Here is a 24,513-nt window from a genome sequence, read left to right on the forward strand (position 1 = left end):
CCCTTGCAGAACCTTCTGTTCCTAATTTTCCCTTTCTTTCCCCTATCCCTTCCCCTAGATGGTAGATAGTCCAATATATGTTAAACATGTTAAAATATATGTTAAATCCAATATATGCATACATATCTTGCTGCACAAGAAAAATTGAATCTAGAAAGAAAGAAAAAAATCTGAGAAGGAAAACAAAAAATGCAAGCAAACAATAACAGAAAGAGTGAAAATGCTATGTTGTGGTCTACACTCATTTCCCATAGTTCTCTCTCTGGGTGTAGAAGACTCTCTTCATTATTGAACAATTGGAACAATGAGAAGTTGAAGAGAGCCGCATCCATCAGAATTGATCATGGTATAGTCTTGTTGTTGGCATGTATAATGATCTCTTGGTTTTGCTCATTTCACTTAACATCAGTTCATGTAAGTCTCTCCAGATTCTGAAATCATCCTGTTGGTTGTTTCTTACAGAACAATAATATTCCATAACATTCGGGCATCCATTCAGTTTCCAGTTTCTAGCCACTACAAAAAAGGGCTGCCAAAAACGTGTCATTCATAGAGTTCTTGTGGGTTTTGGTAGACTCCCAAGTATTTTGTAGTGTCTGTGGTTATTTAAAATGGAATTTCTCTGCTGAGTTTATGTATGTATACATATATAAATGCTGATGATTTTTTGATATAAAACAAATTTGCTAACGTTATTTGTTTTGATTAGTTTTTTAGTTAACTCTCAAGAGTTCTCTAAATAAACCATTATATATTATATGCAAAAATTGATAATTTTTTCCTCATTATCTATTCTTTCAATTAATTTTTCTTTTTTTATTGCTATAGTTATTTCTAGTACAATATGTACAGTATTCAATGATAATGGTGATATGGACATACTTGCTTCATGCCTGATCTTATTTAGGAAAGCTTCTAATTTACTTCCATTATAGATAAAGCTTGCTCTTGGTTTTCAATAAATATTACTTATCATTTTAAGAGAAACTCTGTATTTGCACTTCTCAAGTCTGTTGTTTAAATGTCACATTTTCTATTCATCTCTGGCTTTTTCATTAGGAATACTTGAAGGTCTTCTTTTTATTTTTAGTTGTATTTGATAGTTAATTTTGCTTGTAATTCTTGATTGTAATGTTTTGCCCCTTGGAATACCACATTCTAAGCTCTTTGGCTGTTTATAATGGTAGCTGCTTATCTTGTGATCTAACATGGTACCATGCTCCATGGTATTTTAATTCTTTCTTTCTGGATTATTTTCAATATTTTACTCCATGTGTTAGCTGTAGTATTCCTGGAAGTTTCCATTTGTGAATTTTTTTAAGGAGGTGACCAGTAGAGTTTTTCAGTTCTTACTTTTTCTCTGGTTGTAAGGTAGTCAGGAAATTTTCCTTGATAATTTCTTGAAAGATGCTTTCCAGGCTTGTTTTTTTTTTAATTAAAGCTTTTTAATTTTCAAAAGATATACATGGAAATGTTTCAACATTACTCTTGCAAAATCTTGTGTTCCAATTTCCCATTCCCTCCTCTAGACAACAAGAAATATGTTAAACATGGTAAAAATATATGTTAAGTCCAATATATGCATACATATTTATGCAATTATCTTGCTGCACAAGAAAAATCAAATCAAAAAGGAGAAAAATGAGAAAGAAAATAAAATGCAAGCAAACAACAACAAAAAGAGTGAGAATGCTATGTTGTGATCCACACTCAGTTCCCACAGTCTTCTTTCTGGTATAGATGGCTCTCTTCATCACACGGTCATTGGAACTGGTCTGAAACATCTCACTGTTGAGAAGTGTCAAGTCCATCAGAATTCATCATCATATAATGTTGTTGTTGCCGTGTCTAGTGAGCTCCTGGTTCTACTCATTTTACTCAGCATCAGTTCATGTAAGTCTCTCCAGGCTTCTCAGAAACCATCCTGCTGATTGTTTCTTATATTCCTGTTTAATATTAAAAAGCCCTTTTTTAGGGTTTATTGTGAGTAAATTCAATAAGGCTAATGAAAAAAGGCTATCACACAAGATAGGAGGATACCTGAATCATTGAGGAATATTACAATTTTCTATATTAAGAAAAGTGAGTTGGCATGCAGGTGTGCTAGTCACTCCCCTTTCTGACAAAAATCTTAAACTCATTATGTCCCAAACTGAACTCATTATCACTTTCTCAAACACTTCACTCTTTCCATCTTCCAAGCCCTGTTAATTTTACCTTTATAACATCTGTTCTACATACCTACTTTTATCCTCTTACACTGCCATCACCCCTTATTACTTTATGCCTGTACTATTATAATAGCCTTCTCATTGACTTGGCTACACTTCTCACTTTAGTCAGTCTCCACTCAGTTGTCAAAGTGATCTTCCTAAAGGGAAGATCTGACCATGTCATATACAGATGTCCCTCCTCCCAGTTTCCTGAATTCCAATGGCTTCTTATAACCTCCAAAATCAAATGTAAAATTCTCTCTTTTTATTGTTTGTAACCTACCCCCTAGCTTTCAGATCTTTTATACTCTACATCTTACCTCTCCTACCATGTATTCTTTTTTTTTTTTTTTTTTTTTTTTTTTTTTTTTTTAGCTAAGGCAATTGAAATTAAGTGACTTGCCCAGGGTCACACAGCTAGGAAGTGTTAAATGTCTGAGACCAGATTTGAACTCAGGTCCTCCTGACTTCAGGGCTGGTGCTCTATTCACTGTACCACCTAGCTGCCCCCACCATGTTTTCTTTAACTATATGATGCTATCACCTTGCTTTTCTTCACAAAGCATTTTCAGTGGTCGTTCCTCATGCCTGGTTTCCTTTATCTCTTCACTTATATCTCCTGGTTTCTCTAGGTTCCTTCAAGTTTCAGTTATAGGGGCCCAGTTAGGTGGTACAGTGGATGGAACATCAGCCCTGAAGTTAGGAATACCTAAATTCAGATTCGGTTTCAGACACTTAAGACACTTAACACTTCCTAGCTGTGAGATCCTGGGCAAGTCACTAAATCCCAGTTGCCTCAGGGAGCAAAAAGTTTCAGCTATATATATTTTAAAAGAAAACTTTCTCAATCCTTCTTACTGCTAGTCCTTTATCTCCAATTTATCCTCTATATAGCTTGTCTGTATACATTGGTTTGTGTGTTTTCTCCTCCATTAGATTGTGAGCTCTCTAAGAGCTGGAGTCATTGGCTACATTTCTTTGTATCCCTAATACTCAAAGTGCTTGACACATAGTAAGCCCTTAATAAATGTTTACTGGCTGAGTAGTCATGTCTGTAAAATGTCAGAACTGGAATTGGAATCCAGATCTTCTTATTCCATATTCTATTGTTTCCCATTTGCCATGCTAATAATAAAGGACTGAAGTTCCAGGGAAAGACTATATAGATTTGGAAATCACCTGCATAAAGATAATACAACTCATAGGAATGAATAAGTATGTGGGGGGGAGGTGTCAGAAAAAGACAGAGATAGAAAGAAAGAGAGACTGTTGAGAAGAGGTCTCTGAAATGAAAACCTCCACAATTAGAGGGTGAGATATGGATTATGATACAACAGAAGAGACTGAATGCTCAGAAAGGAAAATCAATATTCAGACAGATAGCACAGCCAAGAGAGACCACAAAATAAATTAGGCAAAATGTATCCAGGAGAAGGGATACAACAGTATACAATGTTGTAAAGCTATCAAAAAGTAGAAGGAAAAGGCAGTAAGATTTGGCAATTAAGAGATCACTGGTAACTCTGAGAATATGGTTTCACTTAATGAAGCTAGACCCAGATAGATTCAAAGTTAAAAGTATGTAGATAGCCTTCTTGGGAATTTAGATGTGAGAGAGATAGCTAGCTATAGGATGATAGCTTCAGGAATATTAGGGTCACATGAATGAAGTGTGAGGTTTTTTTTTTTAATAATGGGGAGACTTATGCACACTTGTAATCATTAGGGAAGGAAGTAGCATATAAGGAAAGGTTGAAGATTAGAGAATAAGGGGTTCTGCATGAGCAAATTTGCCATTGGAGATGAAAGAGGTGATCAAGCATGGAAGAGAGTCTGGCCTTAGCAAGATAAGGACTTCCTCTTCAATAGAGATTTGAGTAGAAGAGGGAGGAAATGGCATCAAAGGATGGCATCAAAGAATTTTGTTTATTGTAGAGGACAGAGCTCCCTCCTGAAAAGATGAACTCGATTTTCTCAGTAAAATATGAGGCAAATTCCTCTTCTATCAGGGAAGGATTGAATAGTGTGATGGAATCTTGAAGAGAAAAGAAAATATTTAAAACAGTGGTGTGTGTGTGTGTGTGTGTGTGTGTGTGTGTGTGTGTGTGTGTGTGTGTAAAAGCAAATAATTTGATTCTCACAATAACCCTGGGGTACTGAGGCAGAGGTGAAGTGATTTGTTCAGAGTCACCCAACTAGTAAATTTCTGTTTTAGGATTTGAACCCATTTTCCTGGTCCATGTAGTTTTTGACATTATTGCCTGAATGCCAATTATGAAATATATTTTCCATTAATTACAATGAAATACATATTTTATATCTGATTTATCACAATTACCCAATAAAACACATCTCATTTAAAAGAGACTACATTATGACTTAATTTCAGGACAAACTTTAACCATATCAAATCTGTGTCACAAATAGTGACACTAAAAATCCCAATTTTTCAAAGGGTCATTAGCTTTTTGGAGCTCATGGAGTTCTAAAGACTAGAACAGAATTTTAGTATGTTATACTTAAATGATTCAATTCTGCAAATTTATATCTATATTTTTCATTTAATAAATGTCTGAAATTACTAAATTTTTGCAAAAAAAAATTTGTATCTTTCTTATGTCAGTGATTTCAAAAACCTCTTTCCAAAATTCTAAATTCTTATTTCATATTACCTTCCATTCATATTGTCAGTGCAAAGGGATCTCACCTTTCCTTTCTTTAAGATTCTACTCCTTCTTCTTTTATGTCTACTGCTTAAACCTTTTATTCTGGGATTTTCTGCCTTATATAATATCAGTTAATTGCTCAACTTTTACTTCTTGATTTGCATAACCTATTTAAATTTAGGTTAGTTTATTACCAATTTACCTAAAAGTTAATTCTGTTGAATCATTTCAAACTAGTCTTCAGGAAGGGGAATGCTATTTGCAAGTAGTTTTAATTCTAGGTGCAAAATGCCAAAAATCTACTGAGATGTTTTAGCAGACAGAAAAACCTTTAAACCATAATTGCAGATTTACAGTAAAGATATTACATTTGAATTACAAATTTAATCTCTAATTATTTAATAGCCATAAATTTATGCAAACCAGAAAAAAGATTTTCTTTCAATTCTTGCCTGTTTTTATCCCTGCAATTTCCAATCTAGAAAAAAGAAAGAATTTTCAGATTTTTTTTCTTCTTCCACTGAAGAGTGCTGAAAGCTGTTTTAGGTTAAAGGTAAGCTAAGATACATGTTCTGAATAAAATTAATTTATTAACAGTGATTTGTATAATTGTTAACAAAGTGGATCAGACTGGCTACCTCAGTAAGGCTAATGAGAAGGGCTGACTCTTTATTTACACGCAGGAAAGAAGGGGGTCTGAGCAATTGGGGAACATTGCAATTTTTATATTAAAAAAGTAAGTTGATGTGCAGGTGTGGCTAATCACTTCCTTTTCTGACAATTGAGGAATGTTAATTATTTTATAGGGCTCATCTGTCTCTTGTAATCTTTTCTAGGGGATCAGTATTACCAGGCTTGCTATCTCCTTCAAGAAACTCAACTCTTCCTAATGCACAAAGATAGGCATAGCAGACATATCTTCTGAGAAATGGCACCAGATTAAGCTAGCTGGGTCTTACAGACAAGCAGATATCCCTGGGGCTAATGGTATGAGTGATAACAACTTTCCAAGCTAACTTTGAAAGAAAATCACATGCTTGAGCAAGGTAAGTTCAGATAGAAATTAATTCAATTATAAAAATCAATATAGCCCCAAATCACTTATATTGTAAAAATCAATAGGTAGAAATCAGAAGCAATATTAATTTTGAACTTTTCACATAATGAAGCTTCATTAGTCTTTACTAATTTACCACATTCCCAAGCTCCCTTTTTGTACATTTTTACAGCAGTTTTTATGGGCAACCAGCTGTTCCTCTTCAAAGTTCTCTGAAGTAAACAAGACCTTGTGCGTGCTAGAGAACTTCTGAAGAGGAAGCCTCCATCAAAATCCACCTTACTGTCTGACAAATACAAGTTTCCCCCACTAAACTAAAAGTCATGCTAAGTGAATGTTCATCAGGGTAGCAGATCACTTATCTGGGGAGAGTTGAGGAGAAAGATGAGAAGAAAGAGGGAAAAAATATATTTGTACTAAAGAGAACTCCAGCCTATTTTTGTTTTTTTTCCTTTTTTTTTTTTTTTTTTTTTTTTTTTTTTTTAGCAGCTACTTACCAAGTTCTTGAGCAATCAAGTCAAGGAAATTGCTCTTTTTTTGGGGGGGGGGGGGAGGGAGTCAGGGCTGCCTAAGATAATTCTAACCCTTGTTGAATCTTTCCCTGGGCTAATGTCAAACATAGCTCCTGGAATAGGGATCTGAATTGTGTACAACCTAAACTTAAGGGAACTCACCAAGTTCTCTATGGACTGATTCAATCTCAGATTAGTCAATCCTACCCCTGCTTAGTTCTAGGTGCCTGAAGAACCTTTAGGTTTCTTTGGGCCGACTGTAAGACTTCTATTACTGAAACCAAAATTGTCATTCATGAGAACAAAACCCAAAATATGAAATAGTTTTAGAAAGAAAAATCTTGTTAGGTTATTTGGTAAAGGAGAGTGAGCTGGGGGGAAGGGAAGTGTGATTCTCTTTTGTCTAGGCTCTATAAGATTTACATTACATTATATAGGATTTAGACTATTATACCTGAACACAAACTACTCATAGACAGTTAAGCAATTTTGCCAAGAGATCAGCCTGAAAGCAAAGCAAATTAACATGGATATCAGTAAATATAAACATTCAATAAAATTTGGACAAAGTGAAAACATAAGGGGAACCCAGAACACAAGCTTTGGTAGAACCAAAACAAGACCTGGGTGAGTAAACCAAGAATATAAATATTTTTCATGGATCTTGGACCTGGGGAACCCAAAATTCCTTATAGCCATCTCTGGCATTTTTGGAAAATTACTGAAGTCAGAGAGACATTCTAAGTTCACTTAATCTCTAGTCATGTAATGTGAAATTTAAACATATAATAAAAAATTTTTTAACAATAAAATATTTTCTATAGCATATGATGTGTGTATGAAAGAGAGAGGCAGAGATTAAGAAATTAGTCAAAGAATTACCTTGCTTCAGCAAGGACATGTTTCAGATTAAGTAACATAAATTTGTAGCAGATCTAGTAAGCACAATTATTTGATTTCTTTAGATAGAAGAAAGTAAAAATTCTTGATCACAGAAAGTGAAAATTTGTGGGATCAAAGATGCATGAATATTCCTATGTAAGTTTGGGATAGAATGAAAGTGTTGAGTTAGAACTATGGAAGCTAAAGAATTTGGAGGCCAGGGTGTTATAAGGGGATACCAAACATGTATTGAAGCATAATGACAGAAGGTGGAATGTAAAGGAAAGAAAGAAAATGCGAGGTGGTTAAAAAATAACTGGCAGGAGACTATAGATTGAATAAAAAATTTGTGATTGGGGAATGGAGTAGGAGTTGGTTGGCTGAAGAACAACTGGTCACATTCTCTCTTTCTCTTTGACCCTCCACCCTTTCTTTATGGGTGTAATCATTCTTGGGTGCAATGTGATTTCTTCTCCCTTAATCATGGCCATAATTCTGCCTCTCATAAGAAAAGGAGAGAGGGGTCTTTAATGTTTTTGGGAGAAGGGGACAATTGAAGGAAACTTAGTTGAAATAACTCCCTTAGAATACCACCCCCTTCTGCTTGCCAAACTTTCTCCCATGAGGGGGAAAAAACATTGTAGACTCATCCTGTGTCCAGGTTGGAAATCATGATTCATTTAGTCTTTTCCATGTTTTTGATGAAGTCAATAAAATTTCTTTTTGCATAATTAAAGCCCCCAGCTGGGCAAAGTCCCAGTGATTATAAAGATAATTTCTTTCACACCACCCACCCCCTTTCTGCTTCCTTGGCTCACTATAACCCCATTCCTGTGCTTTTTAATCCTATCTAAGAACATACACCCTGAACACTATCTTGGAAAATGTAGTTTCTTTTGAAAATACATCAGCAAAACCAGAGAAAGCAAAGACGTTATGAGTTCTCCTAAGGTTCAGCTATCTGGTACAATGCATAGTATGCTGGATATGGAGTTTGGAAGGTCTGAGTTTGAATGATGTCTCGAACACTTTACTAGCTATATAACCTTAGTCAAGTCATTTAACCTCTAACCTACTTCATAGGGTTGTTGTAAGGGTCAAGTGTACCAACATATATAATATGATTTGCAAATCTTAAAATGATACATCAATACTAGCTAGCTAGTTGCTCTGGGCCCTCTAAGAGATCTCACTTGGTAATCTCATTATCTCTCAAGGATTTAGTTATCATTTCTATGCAAATAATTCTCATATCTATATATCCAGTGCTAACCTCTCTCAGGAAATCTCAGGAAATTGTTTATTAGACATTTTAACTGGATCTCTCTTAGACATCTCTAACAAAATGTATCCAAAAGAGAATTCATTAACTTTACTTCCTAAGCCCTCATGTCTTCCAAACTTCCTTATTACTGTTTTTAAATGGTTATAATATTTATTCTTTTTAATTTTTGATTTTCAAATTTTATTATAATTACTGATTTAAAAGACAGAAGAAATGTGATAGTATTGCATGGTAAACATTTTTTGTTTTTTTTATTTTATTTTTTCTTGTTATACACATACATTAATTTTTCAAATACATGTTTCTTTATATATTGGGAGAGAAAAATCAGAACAAAAGGGAAAAACCATGAGAAGAAAAAAAATAAAAAAAATAAAAAAGTAAACATGACATCTTGATTTACATTCATTCTCCATAGTTCTCTCTTTGGATGCAGATAGTGTTTTCTATCAAAAGTTTATTAGAATTGCCTTGGATCAGTGAACTGCTGAAAAGAACCAAGTCTTTCATAGCTGATCTTCACACAATCTTGCTGTTGCTGTGTACGCTCTATTCCTGGTTCTATTTGCTTTGCTCAGCATCAGTTTGTGTAAATTTTTCCAGGCCTTTCTAAAATCAGGTTGTTCATCATTTTTTATAGAATAAAAATGTATTACTTAAACATATTCAGCCCATTCCCCAATTGAAGGGTATCCACTCATTTTCCATTTCTTTGCCACCACAAAATAGCTGCTACAAACATTTTTGTACATGTTGATCTTTTTCTCTCCTTTATGATTTCTTTGGGATACAGATTCAGTAGTAATACTGCTGGATCAAAGGGTATGCACAGTTTTATAGCCCTTTAGACATAGTTCCAAATTGCTCTCCAGAATGATTGGATCATTTCACAACTCCACTAACAATATATGAGTGGACCCATTTTCCAATCAGAAATACTGATTGCAAAAATTTTTCCCCAGCTTTGTACTTCTCTTTTAATCTTGTTTGTGTTGGTTTTGTTTATGCAAAACCTTTTTAATTTAATGTAATTAAAGTTGTTCATTTTGCATTTCATAATGTTTTCTAATTCTTTTTTGGTCATAAATTCTTCCCTTCCCCAAAGAGCTAATAAATTAACTATCCCTTGGTCTCCTAAGTTGCTTATGGTATCATCCTTTATGTCCAAATCATTTTGACCTTATTTTGGTATGGGTATAAGATATAGGTCTATGCTGAATTTCTAACATATTATTTTCCAGTTTTCCCATCAATTTTTGTGAAATAATAAGTTCTTATTTTTTTAATTTACCTTTTTAAAATTATCTTTATTCCAGTGTTTATATTTTACAGTTTCTATTCAATTCAATCTATTTATCAGGAATCCATGGAAGTCTTCTATTTCATTAAAAATATAAATTTCCCTTTGAAAGATTGTACTCTAGTCTTCTGAGAAAAGTCAGGTTTTATTCTTGCTTATAAATGTTTAATATTTGCTTTTTGGAAGCTAGTACTCCATGTTAGCTGTTTCTAAACATTATGTGACCCTAACTATGATTCCTTGATACTTGAACTTTTTCTGGATTATTTACATTATTTTTTTGTTTCACCTATAAACTCTGGATTGTCATTATGATGTTCCTAGGAGTCTTTATTGTGGAGTTTCTTTGGGGAAATGCCTAGTGAATTTTATTTTCATTTTGCCTTCTGGTTTCAAGAAATTCAGTCAATTTTCTTTTATGGTTTCTCAAAATACGATATCTTCTGTTTAGTTATAACTTTCAAGTAGTCTGCTGATTCTTTATTTCCCAAGTCATCCATTTTTATCTAAGATATATCATACTTTTTCAATCTATTTAACAGAGAAAGTACTACTTTTAGAGTTCATCCTCCGTTTGGGAGAAGAATCTATACTGTCTTCACCATGACATCCATGCTATGATAGTGCAATGGCCACTACTGGCTATATGAAGGCCCAAAGTCTGTTCAATCCCAGTATATTGTTTTGGACCTTTTTCTATGCCTTTTATTTTTTGGCTAAATAACTACTTATCCCCAATTATTTACCAACCTGATTATTAAGGTGCCTTCTACTCCATTGTGGTTCTGGGGCTAGGCCATTTGAGTCTTCTGCTATAGAAACTAGAGGGCTAGGAAAAGGCAAAGGAAAGACCTTAACCCATTCCACCCCCCACCACCTTCCCCCCAGTTCTCAGAACATGTCCATGATTTCTTGTTAAGCTCTCCACACTATTGAGATTCTTTTCTCTTTGTTCCTTGATTTGCAGAAAAACTACATTGATGTTTTAATAGATTTTTTTTGGCATTTGTTAAAAATTTAACTCTTAGAGGGGGAAGGGGGGGGAAAGGGATGACTTTGGGGATAAAGTACTAACATTGGAGTCAAGAGGATTTGGTTTCAGGGTTTGTGTTAAACATTTGATTCTTTTACAAATCTCTTTTGAGGTCATTTCTTTTCCAATTCTTTATGCTAACACTCTAATCTGATTGATCAATTCATTACATCATTTTCAGATTCATTGAACTTTAGTAATTTTTTTCATTTGAAAATTCTAATCGACTTTATGGGAAAGTATTTTTTCTTTGAGGTTTTGCTTATAGGTGTTTTGGAGTTATTCTCCACTTTGGGGTTTACTTTTTTTCTCAGTCTTTCAGCTCTGGGCAACCAGTTTTTCTGACCTAAATAAATTCTGTAAGATTGATAGAATTCTAGTGGCAGTCAGAGAGCTGTGGGAATTCCCTTTTGGTCAGCACAGGTCTTTTGTGAAAGAATTCACGAACCCAAAGCATTTTAGGTGGCAAAAAGGGAAGTTTATTTTTGGAAGAGAAGTCAGCTTTGCTAAGAGACTGACTTCCTAGTGGCAAAGTCCTATTAGGGAAATGGAGGCTGGCATTAAGAAGAGAATGTCTTCTCAGTAGGCAGGAGTCCTGGCAGTTATACCAAGGGACAAAGGCATAGTCCTGCTTTGGACATTCTGCAAAGAAATGAGAGAGCAGAAACCTATTTTATGAGCACATCTTGGGGCGGGGCTGGGGGCAGTTTTAGCTGATCAGACCAGGATCTCCCAATTGAAATTACTCTGAAGGCTTTTTCAGCCTGAATTTGAATGGATCCAGCTATGAGTAGGGATGATTGACCTTAAAAATGGCTCAGCCTGAGAAACACACTCTCTCATAGACTCCATGGAGCCTGGGAGACCAGGAATCAAAGGGGACAGAATTTCAGAGTGTTAATTTTATAGATCAAAAGGGAACACAATTTCACATCCCCATCAAGACTGCAGAACTTTATTCAAGAAATCATTCATTATGGTCAAGTTAGATTTATACCAAGAAGGCAAAGGCAATTTGATATTAGCAAAATAATCTACATTATTGATCATAGTAAAAAAAAATCTAAAAATGAATGATTATCTCATTAAATGTAAGAAAAGCCTTTGATAATATGTCATTTTTGCTTTTTTTAAAAAAAATATCAAGTATCATGTGCAATGAGGACATACTATAGAAGTGTAACTAATAAATACAGGAGTAAAGTAAAGTTACTCACTCTTCTTATGATTATTTGATATAGTTCCAGAATTGTTAGCAGTGGCAGCAAGGCAAGAGAAAAAAATTGAGGATACAAAGATAGGCAAAAAAGGAGATAATCCCTCGTTGTTGGTTACCATATGGTTTACCTTGAAAAATCTTATAGAATCAGCAGAGCTATTCACTGAGGCACAACTTCAGCAGAATTTCAGACTACTAAATATACCTACAAAACTTAACAGCATTTCTTTGTAATAGGCAGTAGTAGAAAGGAAATTCTAATCCCAAGTAACTACAGAATGTATAATGTATTGGGGGAATCAATCTATTAAAGCTCCCCAGAAAGCCCCACTCATGGCAAGGCCATGCTCATATAACAAAAATGTTATTTACAAGTTTAATGTTAAACATAGGGTCAATTTACAAAACTCAAACAAAATATATCAATGGAAATAATTTTTAAAGGTAAATATGAAGGAGAAATAGAATTTCTATACCTCAAACTATATTATAAAGCAAATATATATATTTGTTTTTAATTAAAAAATAGAAAAGTCAGTTATTGTGACAAAGTAAACAACAGATTATCAGAATCGGTGAGCATTGACTTTGTCTTCATATCTCTGCAATGATAAAAAAAAAAGGTTGCTATAGATACTTTGTTTACAGAAAAATTCTTATTAATCATTTTCTTGGGGCATAAGCCAAGTAACAGAATATCTTGGTCAAAGGATATATATCTTTCAGTCATCTTATTTGCATAATTGCAAATTATTTTCTGAAATTTTACTAATTCTCAACTTCACAAATAAAGCAGCAATACACCCATCTTTCCTACAATCTCTCCAACATTTAAACCAATTTACAGGACTTAAAGTAAAATCAAAGGGTTGTTTTTTATTTGCATTTTTAAAAAATATTTTCCCCAATTACATGTAAAGTCAATTTTAAACGTTTTTTTTATTTTGAAGATTTTTTTCATGTTATTGTGAATACTTTGTCTTTCTTCTTTTGAGAATTGTTAGTTCATGTACTTTGATCACTTATCTATTTGTTGTTTTTCAGCCATGTCTGTTGTTTTTACTCCTCTTGTATTTCTGGTATCTGGGGTATTAGAACAGCAAATATTTTCCTCAAGTTCATTTTTTTTACCCATTAGGAATATATCCATTGTTTCTTTTTTAAAAACTGAATTTTAACTTTTTTCATTTGTCTCATATAGTTAAGGAAAGTAGGTTATCTTAGCCTGTATGTTGTATATAGAGCAGCTCCCTGACTGGGATCTATTGAAAGTCAGTCCTTATATTTTGATGGAAGTGGATTTCTTTGACAAAGAGACCTGAGTTTCATTTGATAAATGACGGACAAAAGCAGCTACACCCAAAGAAAGAACACTGGGAAATGAATGTGAACTATCTGCATTTTTGTTTTTCTTCCCGGGTTATTTATACCTTCTGAATCCAATTCTCCCTATGCAACAAGAGAACTGTTCAGTTCTGCAAACATATATTGTATCTAGGATATACTGCAACATATCCAACATATAAAGGACTGCTTGCCATCTAGGGGAGGGGGTGAAGGGAGGGAGGGAAAAAAAAATCGGAACAGAAACGAGTGTCAATATAAAGTAATTATTAAATAAAAATTAAATTAAAAAAAAAAAAAGAAAGAAAGTCAGTCCTTGACACAAGCTTTTAGGGAGGAGAGAGGACTTTGTGAGGGAGTAGACTTAAGCAACTTGCCAGTCACAAAACTAGTAAGTGTCTGAGGCTAGATTTGAACTCAGGTCTTCCTGATTCTTGCGCCACCTGGCTACCCTATTTTTTTTTTTTATTTTAGCTATTAAAAAATTTAGCTTCCCATTTGTAGAATAACATTATTGTAAAATTCAATATTTACTAACATCAGCATTGCTTAATGCAACTCTTCAGAATTTTGTTGAAGCATATTTCTAAAAACTGAATCAAAGAAAATGTACATTTTATTTTTGAACAATTTACCATTAAAGTCCATATGTCTACTGCATAAAATCAGTGATAACATACATGATTTGATTCTTATCCTAAAGGCTTCTGACTACATATAATATCATAATAGATCCGGTACCTTTAATACAAAACTGTAAAGCCAGCTAGATTTTAAAACAAAAGGGAGAAATTTCTAGGTGACAAAGATCTAACAATATTTAGCTGTTTGGAGCATCTGCTTGCTGAAGTCATCCTTCCTCTTCAGTTTTCAGGTTCATACTTCTCTTCAGATGCCTCTTTAGTTGAAGACCTTTCCTTCTCCAACTTCTTTGCCAACTTCAACATAAACAGTTTCAGAATTTGGTACTTCAAACATTGGTTCTAATAACAGATGATGATAGATTGAAAGCTCTTTGCACCAGTCTTCCTAACTAGTGCCAATGTGGTTATAGCCTTCAAAGCATCTTCAGTAGCATTAAGCTCACAGTTGTGAGCCTAAAGAGTAACACATAATATGATTCAGTAAGAAGCTATACAAGTTTGTTTTGTTTTGTTTTTATCCAGTATAAGCAAGGGAACTGCCATGGGTAACTGTCCCACCAACTTTGGAATCATGCCAAATTCAATAAGATCTCTGGCTTCCACACAGCATAATAAATTATCTTTTTCTTCAATGTTTTGATGAGCATTTGATTTCCCTTTTCAGTTGGAAAGATCTGCTGTTGCTGTAGCCCTCCTGCCTTTTCCTAAATTAGATGGTGTTCCAAATCCAAAATAATTCTAATTTTTCCTTATACTGATTATTCTGTCTAATTAAATGCACCAGGTGCAACAAGCAGTATATTATAACATCTTGCACTGTTTCACCATGAAGTTTACAGGAATTATTTTCTGGAACATTGACTACTACACCTTCTAATAATTTTAACAAACTTTGCTGAACGTCTTCTCTATCTACAATCCATAACTGATGAATGCTTGGAACATGTCACTCTTTATTTCATACAGAAAGACAGTTCCTTGTTGTGTTTTTTCTACATTATAATTGGAATCTTGTAACAATTTGGCAGTTACAGATTCAGTATCTTCACCTATGCATTCTGCCTGTCAAAGTAGTAGTCATAGATAGTAAAAGGTACATCAAGGCATTTAGCTAGAGTTTGGGTGAACAGTATTTTACCTGTTCCAGTTGATTCCAGCAGCAAAATATTACTTTTTCAAGCTTTATGGGATATCATTATAAATTTTCTTGTAATGATTGTACACAGCAACTTGAAAGCACCTTCTTGGCTGACCAACAACATTTTTCTAAAGAGAGGTATAAAGCTTTTGGGGAGAGGAGATGGTTTCTGTTGGAATGCCAATTTTATAACTTCTGCTGCTGAATCAGGCTCTTTAACTATGGTTTTCTTTGAGTTAGCTTTAGATAGCACAACAACAACAAAAAAAAGATGACATTTTTCATATTTCACAATCCAACAAAAGACATGAAAGTCTCTACATGTGTGCATAGATCATTACATTCTGGATATCTCTGCTGATTCCTACCTTTCCCAGAACTCCCAAATCCTGATTTTTTTACTGCCTTCTTCATTAACTGCTTATTTCTATCTCTAGAATCATGCTTGCTAATCCCAGTTTTTGAAAAAGGTATGCTGGTGTTTCTAAAAAAAAGAGTCCTAAAAAAGAGTTTTTTGAAGAATCTGTATTAAAAAGGTCCCCAACTTTCCCAAATTTAGAAAGTGACTTCATCCACAAGACTACCTCTCTGCACAGAGTCAAGTGAAGAGGTGAGTCACACAACCTATGGGTACAAGTGAAGTATCCAAACATCTCTACCAAGCCTAGGTTGGGGCTACTCCACTGGCTATCTTTCCAATAATACTTCTAGGCTTTAGTTACTTTCCCTAACTGGCTAAATGTTCTTAACTCCAGCCACCCTTACCTTCCCTGGGTTCAATGCAGAGCATTATCCTTAGGCCACAAGAGTAATTATACCCTCATTAGATCATGTTATTCCATAACTGTTTATAGAAGTCTTCTATTATTTGAAATTCCATCACTTTATTTTTTTTAATCTTTCTCCTGGCCACTTGCAGAATTTGTATTTTGGTGTTTTTTGTTTGTTTATTTTGTTTTTTGTCAGTGGAATTGTTCAATTTTAACCTTGTGCATCTTGAAGTTTGTAGTATAGGATTATCTTCTGAAGTCATTCTCTGAATTTTTTGATTGACCCTTTGTATGTTGTTTAGAAGTTTGGTGTATTTTTTTTTTTTTTGCATTGGGGAGTTCAAATTTTTTTAATTGTCCTGTCCTTTTGGGAGATCTACAATCTTTAAATTGTCCCTCAATCCATTCTGTCTTTGAGATGGATCTGTTTTTCTTGTATGCTTTATTTTATCCTGCAATACATATTAACAGCTGCTTGAATATTTCCCTGTTCTCAAGGCCTATTCTGTTGTTAGTAGCTTCCGTATTGATTTAGTTATTATATTCAAGATATTTAATTATATTTTCTTCCTCTTCAGATTTCTGGTAATTTTCATTTCTTCTCCTTTTTTTCATCCTATTGCTCAAATTCTGACTTTCTTCCCTTTTATAATGGTTTATTTCCTTGAGAGCTAGGTCTCAAAGTGTCTCAGCCTCTTCTCATACTGGGCAATTCCCTGTGGTATTTCTTTGAGGTCATGACTCTCCTTAAATGAATATAAAAACTGCTATTCTCTTTTCCCTAAACTTTCTCCCTCTAAATAATCACACATACATGGAAAAGTAGATGCAGCAACCCAGCAGACCTCTCCTAATATTTCCTTTTAAACAACTTTAAAATAACTTCTCAAATCAAATTATGTCATGACAGAGCCAATAAAAGGTTAGGGTGAGACATTTTTCCAGCCTAAGACAATGTAGGAAGTTTTACTGAAAAATCTGTGAGACCCAGGTAGGGGGCTGACCTAAAGCAATAGCAACCAGCTTGGAGGCAGCTGTGAGAACAGCAGCAGTTTCAGCTGTAAAAAGTTCAGATAATTGGTCAAAAAGATTACAGAGGACTCTTTTCTGGAATGCAGTACAAAACCTGTTATATTGATCCTGCCTAGTTCCATATCACAATTTCAGGGCCAAAGGAAATGCTAATGCTTATAGCGAAAGAGTTTAGGGACCCTTCCAGAACACAGGCCAGGAGAGCAGTGACCACATCTTTTCCCTAGAGATAAAGGAAAAACGTACAGGCTCCCATGGAGCTGCATGGAAAAGCTTGAAACTTGGGGAAATGGCCTGGGGAAAGAACAACTTAAACACAAAGTTCAAAGTCAAGAAACAAGCCAGGGGAAATAAAAACAAAAGATCTGATCATAAAAAGCAAAAGCCATGGTGAAAGGGAAGACTGACACAAATACAGAAAAAGACAATAATATGAAAACAAACTATAAACAAAGCCTGAAAGGGAAAAAAAAAACCACATTGGGCACTAGCCTACCATGAATTCCTGGAAGAACTAGAGAAAAAGATAAAAATAGCAGATCAGGAACTGTAGAAAGAAGTGAGAGTAATGCAGTAATTTTAAAAAAGAAAATGAACTGCTTTATAAAAGAGTAACTAAAAATACTGAAGAAAATAACACCTTAAAAACACCTTGGCCGAATGGTACAAGAGGCACAAAAATTCACTAAAAAAAGGACCTCCTCAGAAAGCATTGTTTGCAAAATGAAAAAAATTCATTGAAGAAAATTTTTCCTTAAAGATTAAAACTGAGCAAGTGGAAACTAAGGTCTCTATGAGACATCAAGAAACAAAACAAAGTCAAAAAAGTGAAGATAGAAGAAAATATTAAGTATCTCAGAAAAACAACTGACCTGGAAAATAGATTGAAGAGGGATAATTTTAATTTATTAGACTAACTGAAAGCCATGATCAAAGAAAGAGCCTGCCCTAGTGTTTTAGAAGCAGAAGGTAAAATAAAAGTTGAAAAAATCTACTAATCACCTCCCAAATTTAAAACTCAAAAGAAATATTTTATTTCAATTTCAGAGCTGCCAGGTTAAAAAAAATTACCGAAAGTATCTGGAAAGAAACCACTGCAGAGCTCCAGGAAGGATAACATAAGATTTAGCAGCTTCCATGTTAAAGGATCAAAGATCTTGGAATATTATATTCCAAAAGGCAAAGGAATTAAGATTGCAATTAAAAATAATCTATCTAGTAAAACTGAATATAATTCAAAGGGATAAAGGATATTTAAGGAAATAAAGGATTTCTAAGCATTCCTGATTAGGGGTGAGGGAACAGAGCTGAATAGAAAATTTTACATTCAGATATAAGTCAAGGGAAGCACATTAAAATAAACATAAAAAATAGACTTAGTAATTTTAAATGTTCCTATATGGGAAGATGATACATGTAATTCCTAAGAACTTAATCACTATTATAGCAATTGGGAGTCTACATAGACAGAGATCATGGCTGTAAGTCAACAGTACTTACTTATATCATGTTGACATTGTGTTAACTTGATCCTCAAAAAAAATGAAGAGGTGATAAAGAAGGTTGCACTGGAAATAGGATGAAGGGAAAGGATGAAGAGGGAAAATTATCTTATATAAAAGAGGAACACAATAAAGTTTTGCAGTGGAAGGAACAATGAGAAGGAAATGGCAGTCAGCATTTCTTCATCTGAAATTTCTTCATCTGAAAGATGTAGATTTCTTCCTCTGAAAATTGCTTTTTTTGACTACTCATCAACTAATAATTTTAACAAACTTTGCTGAATGTCTTCTCTACCTACAATCCATAACTGATGAATACCTTTTAGTTTAGTTTAGTTAATTTAGTTTAATTAAATTTATCCATTTTGCATTTCATTTTATTTCTTGTTTGGTCATAAATTCTTCCTGTCTTCAGAGATCTGACTTACTCCTTGTTCTCCTGATTTGTTTATAATTTCACTCTTTATGTCTAGATCATGTATCCATTTTTTTAAAAGCAACTATGGTTAAATGACTTATCCAGAGTCACATAGCTAAGAAGTGGTAAGTGTCTGAGGCTTGATTTAAACTCAGGTTCTTCAGACTCCGGGGCTGGTGCTTTATTCATTGCACCATCTAGCTGCCTCCATGTACCCATTTTGACCTTATCTTGTTATATGGTGTGAAGTGCTGGTTTATATCTAGTTTCTGTCATACTATTTTCCAGTTTTCCCAGTAGTTTTTGTTAGTGTGTTCTTTTGCCAGAAGCTAGAGCCTTGAGGTTTGTCAAGCACCAAATTTACTACTGTATCTTGTGTACCTAATCTATTTCATTTATCCAAAACTGTTACCAATACCAATAATTTTGATAATTGCTATTTTATAATATAGTTTTGGATCTGGTATGGCCAGGCTACCTTCCTTTGTATTTGTTGTCCATCATTTCCTTTGCTATTCTAGATCCTTTTTTTTTGTAGATAAACTTTGTTACCATTTTTTCTAGCTCTATAAAATAATTTTTGGTAGTTTGGTTGGTATGGCAGTGAGTAGATAATTTAATTTAAGTAGAATTGTCGTTTTTATTAGCTTAACCAATCAAAGAGCAGTTAATATTTTTCCAATTATTTAGATCTGACTTTTTTGTGTGAAAAGTATTTTATAATAATAATTCATAGGTTTGTCTTGGCAGTAGATTCCCAAGTATTTTATATTGTTTACAGTTATTTTAACTGTAATTTCTCTTTCTATCTTTTGCTGTGGGGCTTTGTTGTTATTATATAAAAATGTTAATGATTTATGTTGGTCTATTTTATATCCTGCAACTTTGTAAAGTTGTTAATTATTTTCACTAGTTATTTAATTGATTCTCTAAGCATTTCATCATCTCATCTACAAAGAGTGATAATTTTGTTTCCTCATTTCCTATTTTGATTCCATCAATTTCTTTTTCTTCTTATTGCTATAGCTGACATTTCTAATACAAAGTTGAATAATAGTGACAACAATGAGCATCTTTATTTTATCCCTGATCATTTTGGGAAAGACTTGTTCCCATTACACATAACAGATAAAGTTCCATTTATTCCTATGCTTTCTGGTGTTTTTAATTGGAATGAGAGCTGTATTTTGTCATTTGTATTTTTCCTGTATCTATTAGGACAATCATATGATTTTGGGGGGGATTTTGTTTTTTTATTGATATGGTAAATTATGCTGATGGTTTTCCTAAAATCATACCAGTCCTGCATTTCTGATATAAATCCCATCTGGTCATAGTATATCCTGATGATAAATTGCTAAAATATCATTGCTAATATCTTATTTAAAATTTTTGCATCAACATTCATTCTGGAAATTAGCCTATAATTTTCTTTCTCTGTTTTGGCTCTTCCAAATTTAGGAGTCAACATCACATTTGTGTCACAAAAGAAATTTGATAGGTTACCTATTTTCCTAAATAGTTTATATAGCATTGGAATTAGTTATTAATTAATTAATATTTGATAGAATTTACTTGTAAATCCATCTGACCTTGGAGATATTTTCTTAAGGAATTCATTGATGTCTTGCTCAATTTCTTTTTCTAAAATGGAGTTACTTAAGTGTTCTATTTCTTCTTCTGTTAATCGAGGTAATTTATATTTTATAAGTTATATATATATATATATGTAGTCATTCATTTCATTTAGATTGTCAGATTTATTGGCAGTTGGGAAAAATAGCTCCTAATTATTACTTTAATTTCTCTTCATTAGTGTTCTTTTTTTTAAATTTTTGATATTAGTAATTTGGTTTTCTCTTTTTTTAAATCAAATCAGCCAAAGGTTTTTCTGCTTCATTGCTTTTTCCCCCCCATAAAACTACTTCTTAGTTTTCATAGTGCAATAGTTGTCTTACTTTCATTTTTATTAATCTCTCCTTTGATAGTCAGGGTTTCTACTTTGTTTAATGGAGGGGGATTTAATTTGTTCTTTTTCTATCTTTTCAAATTGCATGCCCAATTCATTAATCTGTTCTTTCTCTATTTTATTGATGTAAAACTTTAGAGATGTTAAATTCCCTCTAAGTATTGCTTTGGCTGCATTCCCTAAATTTTGTTTTGTTGTCTCATTGTTACCATTCTTTTTGATGAAATTAGTGATTGTTTCTGTGATCAGTTGCATTACCCACCCATGCTTTAGGTTGTTTAGTTTCGAATTAATTTTTAATCTGTCTTTCCATGGCTCTTTATTAAAAGTAAATCTAAATGATCTAAAAAGAATATTTCTGCCTTTCTACATTTTTATGACCTAATACTAGCTCAGTTTTTGTGTAAGTGCCATATATCATTAAGAAAAGATATGTTCCTTTCTATCCCCAATGAATTTTCTCCAGAGATCTATCATATTTAACTTTTCTAAAATTTTATTTTCCTCCTTAACTCTTTCATTGTTTATTTTGTGGTTAGATACTATTCCCCCCTGTATCATATTTAGCTTCTCCCTTAGAAATTTGGGTGCTATTTATGTATATATATTTAATATTGATTTTTCTTATTATCTATGGTACCCTTAAGTAAGATATAGTTTCCTTCATTGTCCCTTTTAATTCAACCTTTTTTTTTTTTGCTTTGTTTGAGATCACAATTGCTACCTTTGCTTTTCTTACTTCAACTGAAGTATAATATGTTCTGTTCTAGTCTTACCTTTGCTAAAATATATTTCTCTGCTATCTCTTTCCATTTTATGGGATAGTCCATTCCATTTACATTCAGAATTATGATTACTAATTGTATTTTCCTCCATCCTTTTTTTCCCATTTATACTTTTCTGTGTTCTTTTTCCCAGTCTTTCCTCATCTGTGTTTTATTTCTAAACATGAACTCCCTAAATCAATCCTACCCTTTTTCTTTCCCTCTTCCCCCTCTACTTCCTTACAGAATAAGATAGATATTTGTACCCAGCTGGGTATATATGCCATATATCTCTTTTAGCCACATTCAATTAGAATAAGTTCAAAAAATGCTGACCCTTCCCCCATTATTTCCCTTTACTGTAAGTTTTTTATGCTTTTTATACAATTTTATTTACCCCCATTCTGCCTCCCCTTTCTCCTACTACAATCCCTTTTTTCCCTTAATTTTTGTATACCAACATATTAAAGTCAACTCATACTTACACCCTCTATGTAAATACTCTTTAACTGCCCTAATAGAAATATAATTCCTTTTTTTATATAACTTTTTTATTGACAGAACATATGCATGGGTAATTTTTTACATTATCCCTTGCACTTACTTCTGTTCCTACTTTTCCCTTTCTTCCCTCCATCCCCTTACCTAGATGGCAGGCACTCTTATACATGTTAAATATGTTTTAGTATACCCTAGATACAATATATGTGTGCAGAACTATACAGTTCTCTTGTTGCACAAGAAGAATTGGATTCAGAAAGTAAAAATAACCTGGGAAGAAAAACAAAAATGCAAGTAGTCCACATTTATTTCCCAATGTTCCTTCTCTGGGTGTAGCTGATTCTGTCCATAATTGATCATTTGGAACTGAATTAGATCTTCTCTTTGTCAACGATATCCACTTCCATCAGAATACATCCTCATACAGTATTGTTGTTGAAGTGTATAATGATCTCCTGGTTCTGCAGAGATATAATTCTTAGAGTTACAAGTATCATTTTCCCAGGTAGGGATATAAATAATTTAACCTTGTTGAACAACATGTTGGGGGTTTTTGTCCTTTCCAGTTTACATTTTTATGCTTTTCTTTAAGCTTTTATGCTTACATTTGAAAATTAAATTTTCTGTTCAGGTCTGGTGTTTTCATCAGGAAGATTTGAAAGGCCCCTATGTCATTGAATATCCAATTCCCCCCTGAAAGATTATGCTCACTTTTGCTGAGTAAGTGATTCTTGGTTTAATCCAAGAATCTTTGCCTTCTGGATTATCACATTTCAAGTCCTCCAGTTTTTAATATAGAAGCTGTTTAATCTGTTTAATCCTGACTGGGGTTCCTTGATATTTGATTGGTTTCTTTCTTGCTGCTTGTAGTATTTTCTCCTGGACCTGAGAGTTCTGGAATTTGGCCAGAATAATCTTTGGAGTTTTTACTTTGTGAGCTCTTTGAGGAAGTGATTGCTGAATTCTTTCAATGACCGTTTTACCCCCTAGTGTTAGAATATCAAGACAGTATTTCTTGGTAATTTCTTAAAAGATGCTATCTAGGTTTTTTTTTATTAATATTTTCAGGTAATGCAATAATTCTCAAATTATCTCTCCTCCATCTTTTTCAGGTCAGTTGTTTTTCCAATTAGGCATTTTACATTTTCTTTCATTTTTTTCATTTGTTTGATTTTGTTTGGTTAATTCTTGATGTCAAATACAGTCATTAGCTTACACTTGTCAATTTTAATTTTTAAGGAATATTTTTCTTTAGTTAACTTTTATATCTCCTTTTCTATTTGACCAATTCTTTTTAAGGAATTGCTTTCTTTGTTCAAGCTATTAACTCCTTTTTAATGATTTTCTTGCATCAATCTCATTTCTTTTTTCAAACTTTATATTACCTCTCTTATTTATTTTTAAAACCCTTTTTGAGCTCTTCCAAGAGAACTTTTTTGGTTTGAGACCAATTTATATTCCTCTTTAAGACTTTACAAGTATACATTTTGACATTGTTATTCTCTTCTGACAATTGTTTTGATTTTCCCTGTCCCTAAAGTAAATTTCTATACTCAAAGCTTTTTTGTTTTTTCTTCATTTTCTATTCTATCTCATGACTTTTTAAGATGAGCTTTTCTCTGAGGCACTGGAGGCACTGAACCAATCTTCTTGTGCTAGGGGTCAGGAACCTAGTCACTGACTATCTACATCAAGGCCTCTGGAGTGGCACCTTGCTCACTGTGGTGAGGTGACTTGGCTTAGTTGTGTGAAGAGTTCTGAGACTGTAATTTTGCTTTCTGCCTTAGGGCTAGAGGCCTTATAGTTGACTTGTTGTGCTCCTGGCCTGCTGTGCCCCCAGCCTGCTGAGCCAGGACCATGAAGTCATGATCTCTGCCATGACTAAAAGCCTCCTCCTGGATTTCCCAGATTCTGCATGTACTGGGCTGAGCTCCCCTTTTGTCCAAGGGAGACAGACTTTTCCTGAAATTCTTCTATTATTTTGGGTTGGAGAGTTGTTTCATTTGATCTTTTATGGGTTCTATTGCTTCAAAATCAGTTTAGAGGCTTTATTTAATGTTATTTTGCAGAAAAGTGGGGAAAGCTGAAGCACCTTTATGGCTTTTTCCCACCATCTTGGCTCATATTCCTATTGTTAGAAATATTAACTGTGAATGTAAATGGGCTGAACTCGCCCATAAAACAAAAGTACACAGCAGAATGGATTAGAAACCGGAATTGAACAATATGTTTTTTATAAGAAATACATTTTAAACAGAAAAACA

General features: G+C 33.5%; 1 protein-coding gene and 1 pseudogene across 1 annotated transcript in view; one reads left to right on the top strand and one right to left on the bottom strand.

The window, feature by feature from the left end:
• The window catches only part of PRICKLE1 (prickle planar cell polarity protein 1), a 146,524-nt gene that overhangs the window by 59,615 nt on the left and 62,396 nt on the right, over positions 1 to 24,513 (top strand). The window lies entirely within an intron of this gene.
• On the bottom strand, positions 15,323 to 15,902 carry LOC127538676 (ATP-dependent Clp protease ATP-binding subunit clpX-like, mitochondrial; annotated as a pseudogene).

The sequence above is a fragment of the Antechinus flavipes genome, chromosome 5, assembly GCF_016432865.1.
Source record: "Antechinus flavipes isolate AdamAnt ecotype Samford, QLD, Australia chromosome 5, AdamAnt_v2, whole genome shotgun sequence".
Lineage (NCBI taxonomy): Eukaryota > Metazoa > Chordata > Mammalia > Dasyuromorphia > Dasyuridae > Antechinus > Antechinus flavipes.